Below are 6,585 nucleotides of genomic sequence, written 5' to 3'. Positions count from 1 at the left end.
GCCTATTCTGGGCAGACAGTGTGACTGATCTGCGGATTGGGGGTTCTCCGGTATCTGGGAAGGAGGGAATGTGAGAGAACTGAGATGCTTGGCTCTCATTCTCTTGCCGCCCAGAGTCTGGCTCAGCCTGGCACATAGTAGGTGCTTGATATATGTTTATTTATGTCTTAGATCTAAGTTTCCCCTCTTGGTTCATTGCATGTGATGGGTGATCCCATTTCTCCGGAGTGGATTGGAATAAGGAATGAGGATGGGACAGGAGCAGAACTCTAGGTCTACCCCAGGTGGAGGAAGGGTATTAGCGGCAGGATCCCAAGAAGGTCCTGGAGAAAGGGGCTGGCCTAGACTTTTTGGCCTTCTCTCCTTCACTCTTTCCAAACTCTTAACACTTTAGGACTGAATCACAGCACTGTCAGGGCGTTGCCCTACCGAGGGGTCAGTTCCAGTCCTTCCTCTACTCCCACATGTTTACAAGCCAGGGAAATTAGGGTTGAAAAGAGGTGGGGTGGGGTGGAGAACAGGGTGTGGGTGATGGGGGTGTTTCTGAGATGTTTGACTCAGATTACAGGCCTAAGGGGTGAAGCTCTTTGGGAAAATGTTCCCCAAGTGGGGAAGTTGAAACACCCTAGGGCTTCCAGAAGTCTGGGACAAAAGGGACTTGGTTATCCTTTAGGAGGTGGGAAAGTTGTTTGACAAGAGGCTGAGGGTGGCCTGAGAAGGCTCACCTGACCCTGTAGTACAGCTGGAGTGAGTGGGGGTGAGGCTCTGTGTTTTCTGTGTTGGGGTCCTTCTTCTCTGTCCCTCTGGCTCAATTTAAGGATCTGAGCTGTGGTAGCCATCTCTAGCTTAGAATGAGATCATGGTGCCTGCAGCCTCCCTGGCAATGAATTATTGAAAAGAGCATAGTGCTAGCTGCTCATTGCTGCTGCCCCGTGGGCCCACCATTGCCTTTCACTCCGCTTTTCACTGCTCCTTCATCAGCTGTGAGGTGGGTGAGGCCTGGTAGGGGTGTTAGGGAGAGGCAGGACCTAGATAGGGAAATGAGGACTCAGGTCTTGGGGAAAGGGCCGGTGAAGAGTGTGGCTCCTTGTCTTGGGTCAGGAGGGGAGAGGGAGCTGGCAGCCACCCTGGAACCAGGCTGGGAAGACTGGAAGACCCTTGAGCCCAGTGACTGCCCAGCATTTGAGATCTGAACTCCCCTACGCCTCTGGGGTTACACAGAGCCAGAAGGAATCTGAGTCCTGGAGTCAGCACCAATAAGGCATTAGGTCATTCAAGGGTGCTCTGTGCAGAGCCCTCTGTCCCTTCCAGGGAAACAACGTCCTGCTGAGAATGTAAGAGAACTGTAAAGCTACTGGGAGCCAAGTGCAGGCTGAGGAGGTTGCAGTTAAGTGTCAGGGTCTTGGATGGACCATCTGGCCTGGTGGAAAGAGCACAGGATTTGGATTTTGAAAACTAGAAGGCAAGTCTTATTTTTATCACTTATAGTTGTGGGCAAAGTCATTTATCTCAGCAACTGAGTTTTCTTACCTTTAATAAAGGGAAAGAACAGTGCTTGCTTAACAAGAGGTTCTGTGAGAACTCAACAGGAACATCTGTGTTTCAGAAAATGGAAATGGCTGTGTAAAAGTTAGTTGTTATTATTGAGGGTAAGAGCTGATAAACAGAGAAGCGGCATGTGGTGGAGAGAACCAGAGTCATGACCTGGGTTTTAGCCCATGCCCTGTGACTAACCCTTTCCACTTCAGAAGTTAAAAGACTTTGCAAAGGCCACAGTCAGTCCATAGTGGGATCTGGATTCAGACCCAGCTCTTCAGATTCTGCCTCCTGTGTTCGTTCCATTGAACCGTGTGGACCACTGACCTTCCATGTGTTCAGCACTGAGGACTTCCTCTGAGAAGTCCCCACACCCAGATGCCACAGAAATTAGTACTTCATTCCTTCCTATTATGCGTGGCCACACCCCTCTCTCTTTCAAGAATAATGAAGCAAGTACATTTCTTGATCTCCCCTGAGGTGGCAGGAATAATATTATCGAGTATTGGAATGCGGTTTAAAAAATAGCCTGGTATTACAGAAGCCGTACTTATGGATTGTAGAAAATTAGAAAATACAGATAAACAACAAGATCAAACACATCAAAACATAGTATTCCCACCACCTAGAAATCACCGCCATTAACACTTTGGGTATAATCTTTCTGGATTTTTTAAAAAAAAAATTTTAAAAATTGAGATATAACTCAATTATATAAAATGCACAAGTATTAAATGTACAACTCGATGATTTTTTTTTTTGCATATATATCTGTATCTGTGTAACCACATCCAAAGCAAGGTCTACAACATTATCCTCACCTCAGTTTTCCTTGTGCTCCTTCATAGTCAGCGTGCAGCCTCCTGTGGTAACTTAATGTCTCTTCAGGCTCTTATCACCATAGATTAGATTTGCCTGTTCTTGAACTTCATATAAAAAGGATCGTACAGTCTGTACTCTTTTGTATCTGGCTTCTTTCCCGCAGCAGTCTATATTTTTAGATTCATCCTTGTTGCATTTATCAGCAGTCTGCTCTTTTTTATTGCTGTGTAGTATTCCATTGTTAGAATATACCATAATATATCCATTCTCCTATACATTAAGGATGATCCATTCTCATGACCATTTAGGATGATTCCAATTTTGTCTCTAATTGAATAAAATTGCTATGAACATTTTTGAGCATATGCCATTTGGTAGATATAAGAACTCATTTCTCTTGGATATATATACCTAGAAATAGAATTGCTGGGTTATAGGGTAGGTCGTATCTTTTTTATGCACACGCATACACACGCAAATGATTTTTAGCAAAATGAGATCATAATGAACGTACAATTTTAAACTTACTTTTTTTCAGTCTCCATATTTCCACTGATTAATTTTTATTTTCCCTAATCCCAGTCAATATTCAAATCTCCCCCATTGGCCCCAAAATGTCTGATTAGGACAGCTGATATGTCCTAATCAGCACCCAATTAAGGACCACACATTCCATCTGGTAGTTGCATCCTGTAAGACCTCACCTTATATCCTTGCTGGATACATCAGTTCCTTGTCATATGGACCTCTCGATGGGGCTGCATGCAATAGGGCAGCTTACTTCTGAGACAGGGAGACAGAGGGGATAGAAGTTGCATCTTTTTGTGATTTTGGAAGTGACTTTTCATCACTCTTGCTGCATTTTATTCCTTAGAAGAAAGTCATTAGATCTAGCCCACACTCAGAGGGTGGGGATCACACAAGGACTTGAATACCAGAAGGCAAGGATCATTGGGAGCCATTTCAGAGCTGTCTACCAATACATCATAGGTGTTATTCCAAACTTTATCACATGGGAAGATACATGGCAATCTAAAGGGCCCTTTCATGTGTGTGTGTGTGTGTGTGTGTGTGTGTGTGTGTGTTGAATTATTCTTCACTACACATGGATTATCATAATCTTTTTAATGCTTAGGGCATCTAAAAGTCTTAATGTGTGAATACATATATATTATCAATACATATATATTAACATATATATCAATACATAGGTATATTTATACAGAGGCAAAAACTCCTACTTTCATTTTATAGTTGAGAAAACAGCCTCAGAGAGGGCCTCCTTTTTCATCTTATCTAAAATAGATCCCTCCAGTAACCTTTAGTCACATGTTAATTTCCTGCAACCCATTTTTTTAGTAGGCTTTATTTTTTAGAGCGCTCTTAAGTTCACAGCAAAATTGAGGATAAAGTACAGAGTTCCCATATGCCTCTGCCCCCTCATGTTCACAGCCTCCCCTACTATTAACTTCCCCCACCAGAGTGGTACTTTTGTTACAATCCGTGAACATATATTGACACATCATAGTCACCCAAAGTCCATCGTTCACATTAGGCTTCACCGGTGGTTTTGCACAGTCTATGAGTTTGGACAAATGTATGACATATACCCACCATTACAGTAGCACACAGAATAGTTTTACTGCCCTAAAAATCCTCTGTGCTCTGCCTGTTCATTCCTCTCTCCCCACAGCCCCTGGCAACCATCGATCTTTGTACTGTCTCCATAGTTTTACCTTTTCCAGAATGTCATATAGTTGAATTCATACAATATGTAGCTAGATTCTACAGTACAGGTTTTATGGTCTTTAACTTATTCATTTGTCTTCTCATTTATTATCTTCCTCCCTGGGCTGGAATGCAAGTTGCATTAAGGCAGGAACCTTGTCTGTCTACTTTACTTACCACTGTATCGCCTGTACTTAGAATTGTGCCTGCTACCTTATTGGCATTAATGAGTATTTTTTTGAAAGGAAGAATATGTTTTGAAGTTGGTCTATGTCACATTCTAATTCATTGGGATCCACTGGTCTCCTTGACTTCACAGCCCAAACTGATCTGTTCATCACACCATATCGGGAGGGAGAAAAGGTAGTTGTGAGGTGGTGCAGAGAAGGGAAAGGGCAGCAGACGTGAAGGAAAGAGAGAAGGAGGGTAGGGAGCAAATAGCTTTTCTATAAAACAAAGTTGGCCCAGGGGGCAGCTCTGGAAGGCTCTGCTTTCTCTTAGAGTTCTGCCGAAGGGCGAGGGGCAATATGTAATCCCCTTGTCTTGGTTCTTCTTAATGTAGCTGAGAGAGGCTCACACTTGTTTTAAGCAAACGAAAACTACTTAGTACTAAGGAAAAACAAAAAGAAAATAAACAATTACCTCTAAAACAGTCCAGGGTAAACTGAAGTATAAAGTTTCCATTCTTACCACAGCTAATTTTATGGCAGGACTCCCAGACTTGGGCTACCCAACTCCAAAGGGCATTTTAGAGCTGTGAGGTCCCCTTTGCCTTTCTGGTTCCCTTGACCTCCAGCTCCCAGTTTGTCTGCCTTGGTGGATGGGGGAACACATTAGACTTTTAGATGCCCTAAGCATTAAAAGGATTATGGCAATCCTTGCGTAGTGAAGAATAATTCAATTCAACTGTAAAAAATTTTAAGAAGTCTAACAAAATTCTGAAAATTTACATGACAAATTTGATATTTTGGGGAAAATGTCAAATATCAAATTATTTCTAAGTAAATATTTTTCAGTGCCCCTGCTTTGCTGGCACCTAGCATCCAGGGCACCTGTTGGGTAAATATTCACTGTTGCTCGCCCCCCGCCCCCAGCACTTTCCTTATTCAGAGTATTCCCCTGCTGGCATTGAAACTCTGAAGCCTTGGCATTTTCCCAAATTTTTATCTTGAAAAAATTTAGACCTTTCTGTAGGGTTAAAGTTGCGAGAATAATTCATATTCTTGCATATACCTTTTACCTAGATTCACTGGTCGTTAACATTTCTCCACATTTGCTTTAGATGTATGTTTTTACTGAACCATTTGAGAGTTAGTTGCAGACATCGGCTTTATTCCTAAATACTTAATCATGTATTTACCAAGAACAGATGCATTTCTATATAATCACAAAACATTATCTCACTCGGGGAATTCAATATTTATTGTCCAACACACAGTCTTTCAAATTTCCCCAATTGTCCCAACAATGTCTTTATGACTTAAAAAAAAATGGGATCCAATCAAGCATCATGCATTAAATTAGTTATGTCCCTCTAATTTCTTTAAAACTCTATCAGTTTCCTAGCTGGGTTTTTTTTCTTTCATAATATTGATATTTTTGAAGACTGCAGGTCAATTGTTTTTAGAAATGCACCTCAATTTGTTTCCTTGTGATTCGATTAAATTTAAACGTTTTTTCGTAAGAATTACCTAGGTGACATTTTATCCTTCTCAGCGCATCGCCTGGGAGCATATGATCATCAGTTTGTCCCATTTTTAGTGATGTTAAAATTGATCACTTGGTTAAGGTGGCATTCGTGGCATTTTTCTTAATCAGGGAGGATGTTACCTTAAAGAGGAGAGAAATGAGGAGAGCCGGAAGGAAGAGTGAGGAGGACAAAAAGAAGAGGCTCAAAGAAAAGCTGTGGTTGTTCATCATTTTTCCTGGGGCCAAGACTGCGTGAAGCAACTAGGTGCTTCCTGCTCCTGCTGCAGTGGATGAGCCTTGGATCTGGCCTGAGCCAAGCCCAGCAGCGACTGAAGTATTTTCCTCCCTTCCCTTCCCCTTCTCCTAAGCCCAAGTCCTGAACTACGGGCTGAGATCTACCTGGGTCAAAAACCAAGTCAAAAGAGGATCCTTGCCGTGAGTGTCTGCCCCCCCGTGTCTGTGTATGAGGCTGGCAATGACTGGGGCGATAAATGATTTCTGGGAGTTGGTTCTCCACCCTGGGCTTTCTCCAGGATCTTTTCTCTTCTTGATCTGAAGGATCAAGCACAATACAGAAAGGGACACCACTTTTTTTATTGATGACGGTATCTATAAGTCAATGACAACCATCCCTGCCCCGTATTCTTTTGTTCAGGGTTGATGAGAGAATTTTAGTGAATTTGTATGTATCTGTGAATACAACCCTAAAATGGGAGCCTTCTGAAGCTTATGAGATGAGAAAGTATGATATTTGTTAAATATTATTCCTGTTAGTCCCTCTCACCTCTAACACATATATAAAACTGGCCT

Source organism: Pteropus vampyrus, unplaced genomic scaffold (assembly GCF_000151845.1).
Source record: "Pteropus vampyrus isolate Shadow unplaced genomic scaffold, Pvam_2.0 Scaffold140, whole genome shotgun sequence".
Classification (NCBI taxonomy): Eukaryota; Metazoa; Chordata; class Mammalia; order Chiroptera; family Pteropodidae; genus Pteropus; species Pteropus vampyrus.
The sequence above is the reverse complement of the archived record's forward strand: the minus strand, read 5'-3'. Positions refer to the sequence as shown.